The 22,370-nt window shown below is 47.0% G+C and overlaps 1 non-coding gene across 1 annotated transcript; it reads right to left on the reverse strand.

Moving 5' to 3' along the window:
- Positions 1 to 15,741: 15,741 nt before the first annotated feature.
- TRNAP-AGG (transfer RNA proline (anticodon AGG)) lies at positions 15,742 to 15,813 on the reverse strand. Its single transcript has one exon. It is a non-coding gene; the product is annotated as a tRNA-Pro (tRNA).
- Between the last annotated feature and the right edge of the window lie 6,557 nt (positions 15,814 to 22,370).

Raw genomic sequence — 22,370 nt, forward strand, 5'->3', positions numbered from 1 at the left:
CTGAACTAGGAGACAAGTGAAGCTCCTATAGTACCACTAGTGTCATATGCACAATATCATAAGAAAACACAATACACAGATGTACTAAAAATAAAGGTAGTTTATTTTTATGACAATATGCCAAAGTATCTCAGTGAGTACCCTCAGTATGAGGATAGCAAATATACACAAGATATATGTACACAATACCAAAATATGCAGTAATAGTAATAGAAAACAGTGCAAACAATGTATAGTCACAATAGAATGCAATGGGAGCACATAGGGATGGGGCAACACAAACCATATACTCTAGAAGTGGAATGCGAACCACGAATGGACCCCAAACCTATGTGAGCTCGTAGAGGGTCGCTGGGACTGTAAGAAAACAGTGAGGGTTAGAAAAATAGCCCACCCCAAGACCCTGAAAAGTGGGTGCAAAGTGCACCTAAGTTCCCCAAAGAGCACAGAAGTCGTGATAGGGGAATTCTGCCAGAAACAACAACACCAGCAATGCAACAACGATGGATTTCCTGACGAGAGTACCTGTGGAACAAGGGGACCAAGTCCAAGAGTCACGATCAAGTCGGGAGTGGGCAGATGCCCAGGAAATGCCAGCTGTGGGTGCAAAGAAGCTGCCACCGGATGGTAGAAGCTTTGGATTCTGCAAGAACGACAAGGGCTAGAAACTTCGCCTTTGGAGGATGGATGTCACACGTCGTGAAGAGTCGTGTAGAAGTGTTTCCGTGCAGAAAGACCGCAAACAAGCCTTTGCTAGCTGCAAGGGTCGCGGTTAGGGTTTTTGGATGCTGCTGTGGCCCAGGAGGGACCAGGATGTCGCCAATTGCGTGAGGGGACAGAGGGGGCGCCCAGCAAGACAAGGAGCCCTCTCAGAAGCAAGCAGCACCCGCAGAAGTGCCGGAACAGGCACTACGAAGTGGAGTGAACCAGAGCTCACCCAAAGTCACGAAAGAGGGTCCCATGACACCGGAGGACAACTCAGGAGGTCGTGCACTGCAGGTTAGAGTGCCGGGGACCCAGGCTTGGCTGTGCACAAAGGAAATCCTGGAAGAGTGCACAGGAGCCGGAGTAGCTGCAAAACACGCGGTTCCTAGCAATGCAGTCTGGCGTGGGGAGGCAAGGACTTACCTCCACCAAACTTGGACTGAAGAGTCACTGGACTGTGGGAGTCACTTGGACAGAGTTGCTGAGTTAAAGGGACCTCGCTCGTTGTGCTGAGAGGAGACCCAGAGGACCGGTGAAGCAGTTCTTTGGTGCCTGCGGTTGCAGGGGGAAGATTCCGTCGACCCACAGGAGATTTCTTCGGAGCTTCTAGTGCAGAGAGAAGGCAGACTACCCCCACAGCATGCACCACCAGGAAAACAGTCGAGAAGGCAGCAGGATCAGCGTTACAAGGTCGCAGTAGTCGTCTTTGCTACTTTGTTGCAGTTTTGCAGGCTTCCAGCGCAGTCAGCAGTCGATTCCTTGGCAGAAGGTGAAGAGAGAGATGCAGAGGAACTCTGATGAGCTCTTGCATTCGTTATCTGAAGAATTCCCCAAAGCAGAGACCCTAAATAGCCAGAAAAGGAGGTATGGCTACATAGGAAGGAGGATAGGCTAGCAACACAGGTAAGAGCCTATCAGAAGGAGTCTCTGATGTCACCTGCTGGCCCTGGCCACTCAGAGCAGTCCAGTGTGCCAGCAGCACCTCTGTTTCCAAGATGGCAGAGGTCTGGAGCACACTGAAGGAGCACTGGGCACCTCCCAGGGGAGGTGCAGGTCAGGGGAGTGGTCACTCCCCTTTCCTTTGTCCAGTTTCGCACCAGAGCAGGGCTGGGGGATCCCTGAACTGGTGTAGACTGGCTTATGCAGAGATGGGCACCATCTGTGCCCATGAAAGCATTTCCAGAGGCTGGGGGAGGCTACTCCTCCCCAGCCCTTCACACCTTTTTCCAAAGTTTTTTAGGGCAGAGAAATGTCCACTTTCTAGAAGTGGCCTTTCTCTATGATTGTTGTCAAAACCACCTTTACCATAGAAAGGGATTTGTCAGGACGAATCCAATGAAAGTGAACAGCGTGAGGCTGCTCTGCTGCATCCACTGCTGCAACCAGGAGTAATTGTAACTCCCCCTTGTTAACCTACGGCAGAGCAGCTCTCTATGCAGTGAAAACACCCCTGGGTATTCTGCACTCTCTGGGCATCAGTGCCCTCGCCCACATACAAGCCTGCACTGGCAGGCTGGACACATGTGTAAAAGCACCATAGGAGCAAGGGCGCACACAGGCCTGCTAAGTCAGGTGGGAAACATGTTTAGAAACACAATATGTGCTTGTGAACACAACTAGCTCTGCTATGACAGGCTCGATACATATTCAACCCCCCCCCCTAGGTGCTAGTGCGATCTCACAGGCCTGCTACGACATGCTGGATACAGGATTAAAGCACCATCTGTGCTAGTGCACACACCCAGGCCTGCTACGACATGCTGGATACAGGATTAAAGCACCATAGGTGCTAGTGCACACACCCAGGCCTGCTGTGACAGGCTCGATACATATTCAAACCCCCCCCTAGGTGCTAGTGCGATCTCACAGGCCTGCTACGACATGCTGGATACAGGATTAAAGCACCATATGTGCTAGACGCACACCCAGGCCTGCTGTGACAGGCTGGATACAGGATTAAAGCACCATATGTGCTAGTGCACACGCCCAGGCCTGCTACGACATGCTGGATACAGGATTAAAGCACCATAGGTGCTAGTGCACACACCCAGGCCTGCTACGACATGCTGGATACAGGATTAAAGCACCATATGTGCTAGTGCACACACCCAGGCCTGCTACGACATGCTGGATACATATTTAAACACGCCATTGGGCAAGTGCACGTCCAGGCCTGCTATGACAGACTCATCACATGTTTGGCGTGCCAGTGGGCATGCGTACACACAATGGCCAGTGCCACTTCCTCATATATGTAGGAAAGCACGCCCACTGCTGTACTGTGTTGACATTAGGAAAGGGCCCAGGGCCCTAAGGTCCCTGTGTAGGGAATAAGGTAAAAACCTATGGGAAGAGCTAACCCCCCTAGGTAGGGAGAACACACGTGGGGGTTCTTCACTACCAGGAATGGGACACCCATGTGTGCCTGCCTATCCTTCCGTCTACCACCTGCCCCGCCCTTCTGGGGGTGCTCAAGGGGTATTGGAGGGTCGACTCAGCATTGTCTATGAAGTTAGTTGTGCCAACCGAAGCCCAAGCACAACTGCGCCTCAACAGGCCTACATTGACAGGCCCAATACATGCTTCAAATGCTAGCCTAGTGGATGGCACACTAGGAGCCAGAGCTGTACCCGTCCTGGGTATGTGGTGTACAGTTTTACTGGGCACTACGGGTATAGCACCTGAACCAATCACATAAGCGCCCCCTCCTAGCAGGTGTAGGTAGGCACGTGCACTTTCCCACTGCAGTACAGTGAGAAAGTGCCCAGAGTCCTAAGGCCATGCAAAGAGAGTCAGCAAAAGCCCTGGAGAAAAAGCAAATCAATTCAGGGAAATCCCCTAAGAAGGGCCATCTCCAACAACAAAGTCAACAGAAGTGTAAACAGGAGCAAGGAAAAAGGAAAGATGGATAAATAGAAGAGAGAATGATGAAAGGAATATTGAATGGAAGGAAGAATGTATGGATGAGTGGGTGAATGAATAAGTGGGAAGATGGAAGAGTGGGTGAAAGGATGAGGGGATTAATAGATGGATGGACAGGTGAAGGGATGGCAGAGTAAAGGTGTGGATGGATGAGTGGACGAACAGGTGACACGATGTCAGAGTAAAGGGAACGATGGATCAGCAGGTACAAAATGAGTGAATGGATGGCAGAGAGGATGGACAAATGGATGGATGGCTGTATGAACATGGATGGGTGGATGGCAGAAACTCTAGTTTGATGGAAAATGTGTTTTGGTGGAGTGGATGGTAGAGCAGATGGATGAATGGATGGATGGATGTGTGGGTGGATGAATGGAATGACAGGATAGATGGCAAGGTGGATGAATGGATGGATGGCTGAGTGATAGATGGATGGATAGCAAAGTGGATAAATGGATGGAAAAATTGATGGATTGATTGCAAAGTGAATGCATGGCTATGGATGGATGAGTAGACGGAAGGTTGGATCGATGGGAGGATGGATGGTAGATTGGCTGGCTGTATCACAGAGTGGATGGATGGATGGACAGACCAATTGATGGCAGAGTGGATGAATGGATTTGGGAAAGACTGAATGATGGATGAAAGAAATAATGGATGACAGAATGTAAATGTGAAATAGTGGCTATCAGCGGGTTGATTAAAGGGTGAATGGATGAATGGCTAGATGCTTGGATGGAAGAGACCAGGGAGCTCTTTTAGGTAACACTGGGCTCACTTGCCTTGCTTGCTTGGTGCCATGAGAGGTTTAGTTCGAACTGGGGGGTAATTTAATTTTCTGGCTACTTCCTTGCTCCAGCGTCTTATAAATTAGTGAATAAAGAGATATTAGCAATTAGAGCAATGGTGATGCAGAACTGTCTTGCTTTAGGTAAACTCTTGGTGAAAGAGGGCGGTGTCTATAAAGTAATAAAGATGAAGAAGTGCTGTACATAAATACCGGATTATAGTGGAATGATTGACTCTTACATCACTGACATATCTAATTTGAGATTAGATTGTTAGAAGATCAAGGTTAATGGGACACTATAGTGTTCTGGGTAAGGGAAATAAGGAGGGGTTTTGGAATGCTAGGTGAGTGGCTAAGTAGTTTTGGTGATGGAGTGCAGCAAGAGGTTTTAACACCTATAATAGTATTGATTTGTGCAATTTCCCTATTTCTATTAGTAATCCTAATAGAAAGTATGATTAGAATATTATTAATAAAAGAGTATAAGTAATGAGAATAATACGAAGAAAAAGGAAAAGATGAGTGGACTTTGAACTGGGTGATTACCAGGATCAAGTAATCAAACAGATGTAATGAAGGGAAGAGAATGTTTCATTAATTAAAAAGTTGAAGACTTCAAAAGACTAATAGCTGATTAAGGAAAGGTTTCAAATTAGGTTAATTGATTACTAAAAAAAAATAATCGGGGAGGAGGTTGTAGTAGCTTTTTTTAAATGTGCAAATGTGTAATATCGGGTAAAGATTACATTTGAAATTTGATGGTTTTAGTAATGCATAGAGTCCTAATTGATGAATTAATGATGCACTTAAAACACATTTACTGAGTCACTTTGAAGTATAATTAATAGCGTGAAGAAGTTATCCACATTTTCACGTGAGACCTTCTTCTATTTATGTTAATATGGATGACGGTCCTGGTGTCAGCTCATCTTGCTCCTGTTCACCCCTCCTCCGGATCAGAGTCCTGCTGCAAACCATCTTTCCTCTCGTTTCCGCAGAGCATCGGAAGAATGACGTCACGGACACAAAGACGAACAGTTGTGTTAGGAAGTGTGTGTTGTGAATGAAGTTTCCATCATGAACCCAAAGTGTCATATCCAAGGGCTTTGGCTGGAAGTCCGGTGAAGGCTGCTAATGGTATGACCCATTGTTTAAGGAATGTTTCATTCTGTGCTGAACATTCCCGGAGTGCAGGTGCTGCGAGAGCAGGTGGAAGATTCCTCTTACCTTAAGAAATGGGTGAATCCTAAAGGGTTAAAATACAGCGCAGCTGCTCCTGATTTGACAGAGTGGCCAAACCATGACCATCCCAAGCTGAATGTACAGAATCTAGTAATGAATGTGTGATTTGTGCAGAGAAACTCGTGGGCTTTTGGATCCTGGGTGGACATTTTTGTAGTTGTCTCTAGGACTGTTGCTGCTGGGGAGATTTTTCATTTTTGATGTCATTTTGACTTTCATTTTCTTATGGGGATGGTCTCAGCCCTCTTTATGTGTTTGACTTGGGATTTTCCTTAGATTTGTCTAAGTGGTGTTAAGTTGTGTGACTCTGTATTAGTGCATTTGGGCCTTCAAGGCAATTCATGCAGTTTGCCCTGTACTGTATTTACTAATAATTCTGTAATAAATCTATTTTTGCCTCATTTTTTACTTAGAACTCAGTTAACAATGCTTCCTTGTTTATTTTGTTTTATTCGGCTGAAATGTATATTCTCCATGAGGAGCGTAGTCTCTAACGGCTAGAGCTATTGGAGATTCTGGAGCCAAATTAATTGGGTGAAAATTGGGGTGTTTGAAATATTGGCATTCAGGTGATTATTGGGGTTCAGGTCACACAACTATCAAATAGATATATCAAGAATAAAGTGTGTACATTGCTCGGTTTGTACTCTCAACGTTCAGGGTGAGCACCATCCTGGATATATAAGGAAACGCTGTTTAAAAAAACAAAACTCCTCCAACTGATAACAATAACAAAAGGGAAGGAATCCATGCTACAGCCCTCGTATCTAATGTAAACTAGAGGCCATTGTAGAATATGGTAACATGCACAGTTAGTTATAATAGATTCTCATGTTAAATGGATTATTGGAATCTATCCAAAATATAGTGTGCACGCTCATGGGTTAGTACTATTGGCATTCAACGTAGGCGACAATTTGGACATATAGGGGTGTGCCGTCTCAAGAACCTCTTTTTCAACAAATAGCACAAAACAAGAGAGAGAACGGGTAAAATGTACCAAAGCCATATTGTACACCCCAAGTGGTGAGTCCACATACAGCATTCTCCTATGAAAGTTATTAAACCCTTCTATATTCGTGTGTGATATCAAATGATGGCTCCACTCAAACCAGTAGCGACTATTATCAATAACTAGTTAGAACCCATTTGTATATGTCCTAGTACATCAGAATTAATGTTCCTCAAACTCCCTTCAAACACTAAAGTGGAACAACATGCTAGTTCCTGCCAACTGATTTTCTCATAAAAAATAACCCGAAGACACTCCTTAGAAATATTAAAGTTATTACATGGGGTCGTATTCTTGGTGTCGAAAACAGATGCGTTACTAGATACTGTCGGAACACCTGTCAGAAGGTCACAGGCACACAGGGGCTCCTGGGTCCAACAATGGTGGCTGATGCCTTTTACTTCTGATGTCCTGGTGTCTGACCTACTATGGGTCCTGAGGAACTGGGCCAAGTTCTTCTTTTGCACTTGACTCTCAGTGGTATCTGTGGACGAGCAGTCACAAGCTCCCTCAGGAGCAGCAGTGTAAAAACAGGTAAGTGAACACGACTCATAACTAAAAGTGCAGACTGTTAGAACAATAAATCCATGTCCACTCCAATACTAACAATTATAATAATAAGAAGTATTTTATGCTTAACTCTACACATGCAAAATACTAATCAGACTTATATAAAAAACACACTCGCCTTGAGGTCGGGCTCTAGTACTTGTCAGGCAAATCGCTGTCTCGCCCTCCACCATGTAACGTGCTCAGTTCTATTCCTAATTCACTGTGGCTGCGTCCAGGGAATACGTACTAGTAACCTGTACTCAAGAGCTCCCCTTTGACTCTTTAGTTATTAGTTAAAAGTGTCTGTGGTGCTGCAGCACCATTAGCAGCGAGTCCCCAGGGCCCAATAGGCACAGTTCCATCTTACCCTCTACAGCATTATAGAAGTGGGCACTCGGGGCAGGGTTACACATCTTTAACTATGCAGGGAGCCTTTCCGTCCTAACAGATGCCTTGTTATAGGTCCTCATAAGATCCAACCGCCCCAACCAATGAACAAAAAAGAAGGACACAGGTAAAAGAAAGTGTCTAGTGCAAGTCGTGGGTATACGTGAGAGTCGATTTAGCCCTCCAGGTCCCCTCACGTATCTCAACAGCAGATGCAGCCCTTCTTCTGTCCTGTCTTCCACGGGACAGTCATCCTACCCACGTCTGCAGCAGTTCCTGTCTGCCTTACAGTAAACAGTTTCCCACTGCCCCTCAGGTAAGATCTGCCTGTGACAGCGGAGGCCCCTTGAAGTTAATCACACTCCTGGAAACAGCCCTGTTAGAAATGGGGTCTCTAGTTGGCAGTCGGTCTGCACCCTGCCCAAGTAGGGACCCTCACTCTAGTCAGAATAAGGGAGATACTGGCTCAGATAACCCCTGCTCACCCCCTTGGTAGCTGGGCACGAGCAGCCAGGCTTATCTCAGAAGCAATGTGTAAAATATTTGCACATAACACACAGTAACACAGTGAAAACACTACAAAAGGACACCACACCAGTTTTAGAAAAATAGCCAATATGTATCTATTTAAAATAAGCCAAAATACAATAACAATCTAACATACAGTAATAAAAATGTGAGATTTACTCCAAAATACAGTTCCTTGAAATTAATAGCTCCACCTGGGGCTATCAGGGTGTCGTAATCAACAAAACCAACAGTTCAGGCTGGCCGCAGCATTGCGGGCAAGCTATGGTGTCGGGAAGACCCGCAAACAGTACCTGGGATTTGTAGGGAGTCGTAATCCTCACGGTAAGCTCCGGAGAGCGGCGTCGCAGACGTCGTGCTGTTGGTTCCAGAGTCGGTGCAGGAGTCGTCCGGCCCTTGAAGTCACACGCATTGCAAATTGAACTCTGGGCTGATGAAGTTAGGAGCGCTGGAGTGGATGGCGTCGGGGCTGTGGTGCGAAGCAGGACGATGCGACATGCAGTGCCCACAGGTCACGGTGCAGGCAGTGGCTCGCTGACGGCATCCAGCGGCGTCAGTGAGACCAGGGTTACGCTTTGAAGCGGGGCGGTGCAACGTGTGCTGTCCACAGGTCATGGTGCAGGCAGCGGCGGCGTTGTTGCTGAAGCGCTGTCGTCGGTAGGCCCAAGACAGCAGTGAGGGACGGGACGGTGCTTCGTGACCTTCACAAGCGGTGTCCACAGGCCACGGTGTAGGCAGCGGCGCTGGTGTCAGCAGGAGCTTCGTCGTCGGGGAGTCCCAGGCTGCGGTGTGAGAGTGCGGGGCCCACAGGTTGCGATGCAAGCAGAGGCTCCGTGAAGTCGACTGATGACGGCATCGGTGAGACCAGGGTCGAGGTTCGTTGCGGTGCAAAGCGGGGCAGGTCACTGTGCAGGAAAGCGGCTTTGTTGCCGGCTTCACAGTGATTTCTCTTCTTGAACAGCACAAAACACACAATTCCCAGTGCTGCAGGTCGAGGAAACTGAAGCCTTGGGGTGTCCCTGAGACTTCCAACAGGAGGCGAGCTCTATTCCATGCCCTTGGAAAACTTTCTCAAGCAGGACACACAGCAAAGTTCACCCTTTGCACTCTTTTCAGGCAGAAGCAGCCACTGCAGGCCAGTCCAGCAAAGCAACACAGCAAAGGGACAGTACTCCTCCAGCTCCTCAGCTCTTCTCCATGGAAGAGGTCCCTCTTGTTTCCAGAAAGATTCGGAAAGTCTGGGGTTTTGGGTCTTCTTCTTATACCCCTTTCTGCCTTTGAGGTTGGCAAACCTCAAAGCAAAGTCTCAAGTGTTTGCAAGGTCCTTCCTTGTCAGGGCCAGGCCCCAGACATTCACCAGGGGGTTGGAGACTGCATTGTATGAGGGCAGGCACAGTCCTTTCAGGTGCAAGCAACAACTCCTCCCTCCTCTCTAGTTCAGATGGCTCATCAAGATATGCAGGCTACACCCCCAACCCGTTTTTGTGTCACTGTCTAGAGGAGAGGTGTGAACAGCCCAACTGTCAAACTGACCCAGACAGGGAATCCACAAACAGGCAGAGTCACAGAATGATTTCAGCAAGAAAAATGCCTACTTTCTAAAAGTGGCATTTTCAAACTCACAATCTAAAAACCAACTTCACTAAAAGATGTATTTTTAAATTGTGAATTCAGAGACCCCAAACTCCACATTTCTATCTGCCCTCAAAGGGAATCTGCGCTTAAAGTTATTTAAAGGCAGCCCCCATGTTAACCTATGAGGGAGATAGGCCTTGCAACAGTGAAACCCGAATTTGGCAGTATTTCACTGTTAGGACATGTAAAACACACCAGTACATGCCCTACCTTTTAAATACACTGCACCCTGCCCATGGGGCTATTTAGGGCCTACCTTAGGGGTGCCTTGCATGTACCAAAAGGGAAGGTTTGGGCCTGGCAAGTGGGTACACTTGCCAGGTCGAATTGGCAGTTTAAAACTGCACACACAGACACTACAGGGGCAGGTCTGAGCCATGATAACAGGGCTACTAATGTGGGTGGCACAACCAGTGCTGCAGGCCCACTAGTAGCATATGATTCACAGGCCCTAGGCACCTCTAGTGCACTTTACTAGGGACTTACTAGTAAATCAAAAATGCCAATAAGAAATAAACCAATCAACAATACAATATACACAGAGAGCCTATGCATTTTAGCACTGATTAGCAGTGGTAAAGTGCCCAGAGTCCTAAAGCCAACACAAACTGGTCAGAAAAATTAGGAGGAAAGTGGCAAAAAGATTAGTGATGACCCTGCAAAAAGGGCCAGGTGCAACAAGCCCATATGTTCATCCTGCACAAATACTTCCACACACTCAAGGTTTTGGTCTTGCTCTGGAATCAGTTTTCACTTATTAAGGGGCCAACTCATTTGCCAGGTGACAGGTGAAGCTCATGCAAATCGGTCTCCAGAGGGTTTAGTACTGCAGAACCTCCATCAGCAAACTAGCTTTCAAGGGAAAGCGACATCACGTAGGAAAGCTTGTGGGTTGATCATCTCCTAAAGCTGTGTGCAGTGAAGGGATTGGCCACCTGTAGAGGGGAGGGCACTGGGCCTGGTGGAAGCCATACCTTGTGATCTTCCTCCCACTGTGTATGGACCTTCTGCTGACATCCCAACCAGCTACATGAAACACCTCATGCTCAAGATATGCGTCACAGTCCACATCTCCTTGGGCCTAATCCTTGTATACAGACCACCAATATCACCAGCAACATCACGACTACGTGGCACCCCCTAATTATCAATGGCAGCTCCTTCATCATCTCGGGAAACCTTAACTTTCACCTAAAAGACCGCACCCTTCCAAACCCTCTGACTCTTCTAGAAAACCTTGGCCTCACCCTGCATGTTACCACTGACCCACACCACTACACACCTATTGGAACCAATTTTCTCCTTGATCAGCAACATCGCCGTCATCAAGCCAGCAACCATGATCTGGACAAAAAAATGTCCTTGTGAGTTTCAGCATACCCATCCCGGACCGGGTCAGACCTACCACCATCAGAACTACCAGCCACAGCTGGAAAAGCATCACAGAAGAGGAGTGGGCTTCCATCCTCTCACTCATCTGCCTGAGCACACCTGCAATGTGCTGAAAGCTACCAAGAACCTCAACAGCTGGATCACTGAATGTGTCACACTCTAACTCCTCTCAAGTGCAACTCACAGGCCACTTGGTGCTCACAGGAACTCAGGCTGTTGAAACACCACCGCAAGCAACTTAGGTGCAATTGGAGAGCAAGTCAAGACACCACAGATAAAGACAAATCAGATCTAAGATGACACCACCAGCAGATATGAAAGACCAAGCACACAGCTCTTGCAGATCGCATTGATGCCAGCCCTAACAACAGCAAAGAAATCTTTGCCACCATCAAAGATTCCACTGCTCTTTCCATCATCTCCAATAACATCGCCCCCTAACAACACCCATGGAACCAGCTCTCAGAATTTTTAAAAATCACCTCCATATACAGCAATGCAGCCCTCAACCGGACACCGTCACCATCGCAACTTAATTTTCCAGCATGGACAAAGAATAAATTCTGAGCTCATGGCTCATCAACACTGTCAAAATCACTGCTCCAGTGAAGATCATCCACTCTGTGGCCCCATCTGTCCCTTGCCCTCACCACATCTTCACCAAAGGACTCCTACCAAACAGCGAGGCACTAACACCCATCCTCAACTTCTCCATGGACTCAGTCACATTTCCGGACACCTGGAAAAATAACACCATCATTCCCCTGCTCAAGAAACCACCCATTGACCCAGCCATGCTTTCCAACTATAGACCCCTCTGCCTCATACCATACCAGGCAAAGGACTTATACAAAATCTCACTGATCTCCACAGCAACCACCGTCTCCTCAATGTCACGTAGTCCAAATTCAGGCCCAACCACTGTACAGAAACAACACTCATCATTTACACAGACAACAGCCAGATGATCCTTGAAAGGGGGAAATGGCAGGCCTCATTCTCCTGGACTTCTCTGCAGCATTTTACACCCCATCCTCATCAGGCACCCGCATGAGATGGCATCAAGACCCGTTATCTGCTGACACTGCTCCTTCTTAACAGATAGAACACAAGCTGTCAGCCTGGCACTTTATTCCTCGGAATCCTGTGAACTTTCCTACGGGTTGCCTTAAAGTTCATTGCACATCTCCACCCTTTTCAATGCATACATGATTCCCTCTTGCCAACATAACCATGCTCGTGACATCAACATCCTCTCGTCTGCCGACAACATGCACCTCATACTCTTCTTCTCGGACAAGACCCCAAGCACAAAAAGCCAGTTCACACCCTGCATCACCAAAATCATACCAAAGTCACTAACTGGATGAAAGCCATCGGCCTCAAGCTCAACACCGACAGGATGTAAATAGTGATCTTTGGCAGTAACACCTCCACATGGGACTCGACCTGGTGCCTAGCTGAATGCGGACCCACACCCAGCACCCATGCCAGGAACCTTGGAATAATCACTCACAGCAAACTGGACATGAAAGCACAAGTCAACGGCATCACTGCATCCTGCTTCCACACCAAGAAGATTCTGGGGATGATCTTCAAATGGCTCCCAAGCAATACTAGAAAAACGTTCACCCACGCCCTAGTTACCAGCAAGTTGGAGTACGGGAACAACCTCTACACCGGGATCACCAACCAACTTACCAGAAGACTACAAACCATTGAAACCTCGGCAGACAGACTCATCCTCAACCTTCAACACAGAACTCACATCACACACACCTAAGGGAGCTTGGCTGGCTTATAATATACAAATGTGCTTATTTCAAACTCTTCACACATTCCAGGCACTACACAGATTAGGCCCCACCTACCTAAACAGTTGCATCTTCTTCTACAACCACCCAGACATCTCCGCTATGCAGGACTCCGACTTGTAAACATCCAATGCATACACAGAACCAAATCAGGAGGACGGACTTTCACTTACATCGCTCCTAGAGTATGGAGCGGCCCCCCACTCCATGTTAGAGCCTCCTCTCTTCTTTTCTGCAAAAAGCTGAAGACCTGGCTTTTCAATCATCCAACCTACCATTGGCAGGGCTAAGCACACACAGCTACTCAATGCCAGGATACCCTTGTGGGTGATAGTGTGCTTTACAAATACACACACCATAGCAACAAGAGGCTAGCTGTCTGTGGACTCTGCTGAGGCACATGTTGGGCTGGAGAATGAAGGTAAGTCACAGCTCGCTGGGGTTACAGGGGGGCGGGGCGGCACGCAGGGGGGGATATCAAAATGTTTTTTAAAAATACTTTGCTCCATGCCATGCCACTCTGCCGCTCCTCTGTCTCCTCAGCAGGCACAGGCTCCCAGCCTGCCCTGCGGCCAATCCTGACGCTGCTCAGAGCAGCATTGGGATTGGCTGGGAGCACCCAGGCAATCCCAGGCAGACGGGGCCTGTGTCTGCTCTCTCCACACCGGCAACACAGTGCTGGGCTGGAGAGAGCACAGTGCGCATGTGTGTTTGGCCGGCTCAAGACGTCGGGCCAAACACACATGCGCAGAGGAGAGTGCACAGTGCACTCCCCTCAGTGCTCGTCATCCCCAATGCCCCGCCCCTTTAACAACGAAGGATAATAAACTGTACGAAGGATAATAAACTCTAGTTTATTATCCTTTCGTTGTTAAAGGATTTGCAGTGGTTGCTGCTGGCAGGGGCGCGACGCTCCTGCGCCCATAGCGGAAGAGCGGCCACTGCCCTAAGGTTGGAGTGTGCGCTGTTACTGATGGGGGATGCAGGAGGAGGAGTGGAAGAGGGTAGTTCAGGGGGGCCTCATATTGGTGGAGGTGGTCAGGTGTTTGAAGGATGATACATCTCAGAAGACGTTAGTGAAAGGATTGAAACTTCATCGATTGGTTACGGATGAACTGTCTGAGAGTGGCCCAGATTGGTGGTCCTGGTTCTTTACATAGAAAGATTGTGGAGTTAGCTCGTTTGAGGCATTTTGTTGCCCCTGGAGTTGGAAGGGGCTGTGAGAGAGTGTCTGGAGAGTTCCAACAGTGACAAGGCGCTAAAACTAAGGGCCAGATTTACAAGAAAGTGGCGCACCAGCATTGATGCGCTGCTTTTCTTGTGCTCCTCCCACTGGCACCTAACGACACCATGTGGCGCACCATGGCGCACATTAGGACAATAGAATCAATTTTTTTACGCTATTGTGGCGCTTTGTTGCACTAGCGTAAAAAATGTTGGCGCTAGAGTAGCAAAGTGCAAGGAGGCCCATTGGGCTCAATGGGTGCGTCCATTTAATGCCTGCTGTGAGTAGGCGTTAAACATGACGCCAAAAACAGCACTCACAGGTGTCTGACCTCTTCCTGCTCTGGGTCCGCCTTTGCTGTTACCTCCCATGTGTGTAACACAGACGTGTAGGGTGGGTGGGGTCTGGGCCCGGCTGCTGGTGTCCTCACAATCCCCTCACACGTGGGAGTGCACACGTTTCACACTCGTGTGCACTCCCACGGCTCACCCTGGACCACGGCTCTGTCTCATTAGGGGGGGTTGCACAGAGGGACTGAGGGATGACTCTCCCGCCCCCCCCCCCCCCCCCCAGCTGGAGGAGGGAGCTGGACTGGGAAGGGGAAGAGAGGAGGCAGAAAAAGTCAAGGTGTCCGAGGGGCTGAGAAAGGAGCTGCTTTGGACTGGAAAGCAGAGGAAACAGAGCAGACTGAGGAAAAGTCCTGGGAGCCGCATTTGTGACCTGAGGATGTCAGTTCTTCCACCACAGGCCTCCGCTCCACCCACTGAGCTATCGAAGGCTCCAGGAGAGACTCCCGAGAAGGCATCACGTGACATCAGAAACCAGCCCACCGGGGCCCGTTCGGTGTCTGACCCGTCAGACCTCACTCAATCCCTCCACTTCGACCCCCTTTTCACCATGGTCAGTTTGGTGTCTGGCCCGTCAGACATCGATCACCAGCTGACTCCAGCATCACCTCCCGGTGTCACCAGCCTCACAGGTGTCTGACCTCTTCCTGCACTCTCTCCTGCCCCTTCGGTGCCCCCGTACGTCCATGTGTATAGGTACAGACACTCGCAGGGGGGCAGGAGTACAGAACAGGGCAGTAAGGGTCATGCATTATATGTGCGTCTCACGAGCAGACACTCCATGGAACACACCGTCCTCTTACCCCTCAGGGGAGTGGGGTCTGGGCCCGGCTGCTGGGGTCCTCACAATCCCCTCACAGTTCCCAGTGTCTCACTCTCCTGTGCACCCCCACGGCTCACCCTGCTGCCCCCAGAGTGTGGGTTTAACACGAGATGTGCATCCCCTGCTGTAGGATTCTACGCATGTAACATACAGTCCCCCCTCCAATGCTGATGTGGCAGGGTGGACCCCCCTCCAGCTGTTTCTGCAGCTGCACCGCTGGTCTGGGGCTCTCATTCTAGTGCAGCAGGTCCTGGGTTGAAGTTCACAACCGTCAGAGGTTATTTCAAAGTAGTTTGTTTCCTGATTGTCTACTTTCTATTTCTTGAAAAGTGACTTTAAGAGTGAGTAAATTTAGGAAAAGAAAAGAGGGCTCGTCCGGGATTTGAACCCGGGACCTCTCGCACCCTAAGCGAGAATCATACCCCTAGACCAACGAGCCAGCTGACAGCTACAAGTTAGACATGGTATATGTTGTGTTTACCACGTGTCAGGCACCCTCCCTGTTTGTACTCACCTTAGATATGGCCTGGGAATCCCAGAGAACAGGAGGAGGCTTCCTCAGAGTCTCCTGACACAGATACATCCATCAAACAGATTGTGTGCGAGGATCACACATTGCGTCTGTGTAGCTTATAAAGGACCAGTACTTAGTCGGGGTGGAGGGGGGGAGGTTTATTGGGAAAATAAATAAAAGTGTTTCTCCTATCGGGATCTTTTCACATTATTTATGGCTCCGCGGCAGAGGTGCAGCGTTTTGCATGTTACTACCACATCACTCAGGTGAAGACAGACACCAATGGTTGTGATGTCACAGTAACACTGATCTGAGATGATGCGGGTCAGGGTGTTTGCTGCAGCGTGTAAGGGGATCAGGGTTTATGGAGCACAGACAGGTGCAATATTCTCCCTCACCACCAGGGGCGTCTACTGATCTGGGGCATTATCATTCACACTCACCCTTCCCTAGTTGTGTGCTCACTCTCTGCTGTGTTTGTTATCTTTGGTCTGTCAGGCTCTCTAGAGCATCCTATAAATAGAAGTCACCTCTCCCTGCCCGGGGGTGTCTCCTGTCCGGGGGCCACCACGGTTCTCTCTTAGAGATATCAGTCCAAGGAGCCCTCTAATGTGGTTATGTAGTATTATTAGTTCTGATGTGGTCGTGCAGTGTTACTGACTCTGCTGTGGTTATACAGTGTTATCTCTGCTGTGGTTATACAGTGTTATTGACTCTGCTGTGGTTATTTAGTGCTATTGTCTCTGCTGTAGTTATACAGAGTAATTATCTCAGCTGTGGTCATGCAGTGTTATTATCTCACCTCTAGTTATACAGTGTTATTGACTGTGCTGTAGTTATGCAGTTATTATCTCTGCCGCAGTTATACAGCGTTTTTATCCTTGCTGTCGTTATTCAGTGTTATTATCTCTGCTGTGGTCGTGCAGTGTTGTTATCTCTGCTGTGGTCATGCAGTGTTATTGACTCTGCTTTAGTCATGCAGTGTTCTTATCTCTGCTGTGGTCATGCAGTGTTATTATCTCTGCTATAGTTATACAGTATTACTGACTGCTGTGGTCATGCAGTGTTAATATCTCAGCTGTAGTTATGCAGTGTTATTATCTCTGCTGTAGTTATTCAGTGTTATTATCTCTGCTGTGGTCATGCAGTGTTATTATCTCTGCTGTGGTTATACAGTGTTGTTATCTCTGCTGTGGTCATGCAGTGTTATTGACTCTGCTTTAGTCATGCAGTGTTATTATCTCTGCTGTGGTCATGCAGTGTTATTACCTCTGCTATAGTTATACAGTATTACTGACTGCTGTGGTCATGCAGTGTTAATATCTCAGCTGTAGTTATGCAGTGTTATTGACTCTGCTGTAGTTATGCTGTGTTATTATCCCTGCTGTGGTTATACACTGTTATTGTTTCTGCTGTAATCATGCAGTGTTTTTGACTCTGCTGTGGTCATGCAGTGCTATTATCTCTGCTGCAGTTATACAGTGTTATTATCTCAGCTGTGGTTATACAGTGTTATTGACTCTGCTGTGGTCATGCAGTGTTATTGACTCTGTTGTGGTCATGCAGTTTTATATCTCTGCTGTAGTCATGCAGTGTTATTGACTCTGCTGTGGTCATGCAGTGTTAATAGCTCAACTGTAGTTATGCAGTGTTATTGACTCTGCTGTAGTTATGCGGTGTTATTATCCCTGCTGTGGTTATACAGTGTTATTGACTCTGCTGTGGTCATGCAGTGTTATTATCTCTGCTGTGGTCATGGAGTGAGATTGACTCTGCTGTAGTCATGCAGTGTTATTGACTCTGCTGTGGTTATACAGTGTTATTGACTCTGCTGTGGTCATGCAGTGTTATTGACAGTGCTGTGGTCATGCAGTGTTATAATCTCTTCTGTGGTTATTCAGTGTTATTATCTCTGCTGTGGTTATAAAGTGTTACCTCTGATGTGGTCATGCAGTGTTATTATCTCTGCTGGGGTCGTGCAGTGTTATTGACTCTGCTGTGGTCGTGCAGTGTTATTATCTCTGCTGTGGTCATGCAGTGTTATTATCTCTGCTGTGGTCATGCAGTGTTATTGACTCTGCTGTGGTCATGCAGTGTTATTATCTCTGCTGTGGTCATGCAGTGTTATTGACTCTGCTGTGGTCATGCAGTGTTATTATCTCTGCTGTGGTCATGCAGTGTTATTATCTCTGCTGTGGTCATGCAGTGTTATTGACTCTGCTGTGGTCATGCAGTGTTATTGACTCTGCTGTAGTCATGCAGTGTTATTCTCTCCGCTGTGGTCATGCAGTGTTATTGACTCTGCTGTGGTCATGCAGTGTTATTGACTCTGCTGTGGTCATGCAGTGTTATTATCTCTGCTGTGGTCATGCAGTGTTACTGACTCTGCTGTGGTCATGCAGTGTTATTGACTCTGCTGTAGTCATGCAGTGTTATTCTCTCCGCTGTGGTCATGCAGTGTTACTGACTCTGCTGTGGTCATGCAGTGTTATTATCTCTGCTGTGGTCATGCAGTGTTATTATCTCTGCTGTGGTCATGCAGTGTTATTGACTCTGCTGTGGTCATGCAGTGTTATTATCTCTGCTGTAGTTATACAGTGTTATTGACTCTGCTGTGGTCATGCAGTGTTATTGACTCTGCTGTAGTCATGCAGTGTTATTATCTCTGCTGTGGTCATGCAGTGTTATTATCTCTGCTGTGGTCATGCAGTGTTATTGACTCTGCTGTGGTCATGCAGTGTTATTATCTCTGCTGTAGTTATACAGTGTTATTATCTCTGCTGTGGTCATGCAGTGTTATTATCTCTGCTGTGGTCATGCAGTGTTATTATCTCTGCTGTGGTCATGCAGTGTTATTATCTCTGCTGTGGTCATGCAGTGTTATTATCTCTGCTGTGGTCATGCAGTGTTATTATCTCTGCTGTGGTCATGCAGTGTTATTATCTCAGCTGTGGTCGTGCAGTGTTATTATCTCTGCTGTGGTCGTGCAGTGTTATTATCTCTGCTGTGGTCATGCAGTGTTATTATCTCTGCTGTGGTTATATAGTGTTATTATCTCTGCTGTGGTCATGCAGTGTTATTATCTCTGCTGTGGTCATGCAGTACTATTAGCTCAGCTGTTGTTATGCAGTTGTGGGAGCAGACTCCACAATTAATCATTCTGTGTTTTAATTCAGTAGCTCTAAGGCCTTGTTTGCACTGCAACATTATTATGTTGTATTATTTTTATGTTCATGATGTTACTGGAGAGGACAGATTTACAACTGTACACAACTGAAGGCCGGTTACTGAGGCCGGACTGAGGTACTGTGTATAGTTTTGAATGTGGAATTGTTCTCTCTGTAGGACAAATGCAGAGTTACTCATTAGATGTAGAGGGAAGGTCATGTGACCATGTGATGTGGTTTCTGTTGTACTGTTGGGTTATATAATGCAACTTCCTTCATCAAACCACACAACCTGTTCAGTTTCTCTGTTCAAAAGTGTAAAAAAAACCTCACAGTTTCGGAAATGAGCCACGTTCTTTCACATCCCGCTTAGAGAGCAGACTCCAGGTTAGTCTGTTTATCAATCTGCAACTGGAACATGTTTCAAATGTTTTATTCTGGCCTATACTGAGCAGCATGACGCATGCGCCGTGGCTCTCATTTGCCTCATGCTAGACCGTGAGCAGGCCTGACAATTGAGCACAGAGGGTTCAATTCCCGCTGCCAATGATATCTCACATTTATTTGCACGTTGCACGTTTTGAATTCTCTTCTTTCTACTCTGCATTGACTTTTATGTTTTAAATAAACCTTCATGGTTTGTACTTTGAACCTTGTCTTGTGTAGATTTACCTGTGGGGATTTTCCATGTAAATTCTCTAGTTTTACATGATTTACGTTCAGGGCTCTCGTCTTTAAGACAGTCACACAAGCCCTGACCCTTCATCCTTCTGGATGTAAAAAGCGGCGACCGCCTGTTCCGGGCATTTGTGCAGCGCACCGGGCGCCGCTGGGTCAGAGTCTGATCCGGCTCATGACAGGATGTTGTGTTTGTTGTTTTCTGATCCCAGCCTTGATGTGCGGTGTGGTTGTTTCTTGGCGCTAAGGGTATATGATTGTGCTGTGTCATCATCATAATAACTTTATTTCAATCACCAACTTCATAAAAGTACAAACAAAGCAAACATGATCACAGTAGTGCACACATAAACAAAAAACATAACTCAAAGGTCAGTAACACGTAATTCTTCACAAATCTTGCTCGAGTAGTACTACAACATAATTGCTTGGAGCTAGGAATAGAGGGCGCCGGGATTAAAATTAATTATAAAATCAAATCAATTATGTGCACAATCAAATTAACAAGTCAGTTGCTATACTTGATGACTATTGTTGTTTCAGAAGATACCACCAGCCTTCCCTTGAAAGTTTTAGGGTAAGTTATGCAATGCATACTAAAAACTACAACAGCCTCATTAATAAGTGCAAATGCTTAGAGGAGGGGTTCCACTTAAACAATAAAAGTGCAAGTGCAGAGAGAATTTGTGGTCTTGGAGCAGAGAGACAGAGTTAAAAAAGCAGAAACAGGCCACAATCACTTTGGGCTGCAAATTATGTAAAAAACTCAAAGTTAAAACCAATCTCATCAGTACTAACATTATCAGGCTAACTTCATTTCTTACTAGCACAATAACTCATGTGTTTAAAATTGCTGCTCCCATTTCCAAATTGTGCAACAGCAGTAAAGAGCAATAGCTAAGAGTGACATATGTCCCACTTAGGATCCAAACTTTCGATATTAGCAGTATGTTTGTTGTTAGAAATTGGGTTTCTGGTTGTCAGAGTATGCACCCTATACAAGCAGGAACCACCACTCTAGTCAGGGTAAGTCAGACACACACTTTAAATTATCCTGTGCTCACACTCTGGTACCCTGGCATAAAGCAGGCAGGCTTAATTTAAGAGGCAATGTGTAAAGTATTTGGGCAACACACACAGTAACACAACGAAAACACACCAGAAAAATACTCCACAAGGGTTTGGAAAAATAGAGAATGTTTATCTGAGCAACACAAGACCAAAATGACCAAACCCCAATAAATAGAAGTCGAGATATGATATTTTTAAAGAATAAACTGAAAATAGTGCTTAGAGGTCACTAGCTGTCAAAAGGTTACTTCAGGTCACGGGGGACTGCTGCTAATCTGGAGTTCAGGCCGACCGCGATGGAGGGAAGGCCACCCGAAGAACCCAAGCAGGGTCCACTGAAGAAAGTACCTCAGATGGAGCAAAGCATCAACGTCGAGGACACGATGCATTGACCTGTTCCATGCAGACGGGTCTGCATCTTTAGCTCCATTGGAATCAGCCAATGCGCCGTCATCCAGCAGAGCGTCGTCATTGGGTCGTGCAAGCTGTTAATCAACTGTCGTTGAACGGCCTCTGCGTCGAAGGGCGATGCATCTGTTCCGACAGGCATAGTGGTGACGATGCATCCGTTTTTGCAGAAAACAGCTACAGAGCCCACTTCTGTGGCACCTCAGGTAAGGGTAGGATTCACAGATGACAGTGTCCAGCACCACCAGCAGAGTTGCAAAAAGTCTTTTGTGTTCCGGGGACTTCAGTAAACAGGAGGCAAGCTAGCAAGTCCTTGGAGTCACTTCGGGGTCAAGTGAAAGGGGTCAAGTCCTTGTCCTCAGCAGGGCAGAGACCAGCAGGCAGCCGAGCAGAGGAGCAGTTCCTCAGAACAGTCAGTCCAGGCAGTGTTCAATCCTAATGCTGTTTACCCTCAAATTTGCCCATGTAAAATGACCCCAGACGCCATTGAGGAATCACCCCTGTTATTGAGATTATCATAGAGAAAAGGAATCTTGAAATAAGTAATTGGAGGTCTGTGCAATTCACCTATATTGCCCTTACAAAAATCTAATAAGAAATGGAGGATTGTACTAGACCCACGAAAGATTAATCAGATTGTCATTCCATGCTATCCTGGGGTACCAAACCCTGCTGTGATATTGTTTCATATTCCCTCAGGCACAGCGTAGTTTACGGTCATTGATCTTTGCCAGGCATTTTTCTCTGTTTGTGGCTTGAAGAGAGCCAGTTTCTCCTCGCGTTTCAGTCCCAAGAGAAAAACGTTGTGTGGTGCTGCGCCCCGCAAGGCTATACAGAGAGTCCTTCAAATTCTTAAAAATAATTTAGTGACTTTGCAGTTATCTTGTAGCTCGACTCTAATCCAATACATGGTCTACTGATTGTGTCAATGACAAAGGAAGCTTGCAAACAAGACACCACGGCTTTACCTAATCAGTTAGCTCTGAATGGACATTAGGTTTTGCCTGAGACGTTTCAGCACTGTCAGGAGGTAGTCACGTACCTAGGTCACCAAATATCAAAAGGAGCGCAACAAGTGTCTCATGAACGAATAGAGACAGTCCTTAAAATGAAATGAAGGTTTTCATCCGCTTTGGTAAACAGAAAATCTGGATTTTG

Source organism: Pleurodeles waltl, unplaced genomic scaffold, assembly GCF_031143425.1.
Source record: "Pleurodeles waltl isolate 20211129_DDA unplaced genomic scaffold, aPleWal1.hap1.20221129 scaffold_67, whole genome shotgun sequence".
In the NCBI taxonomy this organism is placed as follows: domain Eukaryota; kingdom Metazoa; phylum Chordata; class Amphibia; order Caudata; family Salamandridae; genus Pleurodeles; species Pleurodeles waltl.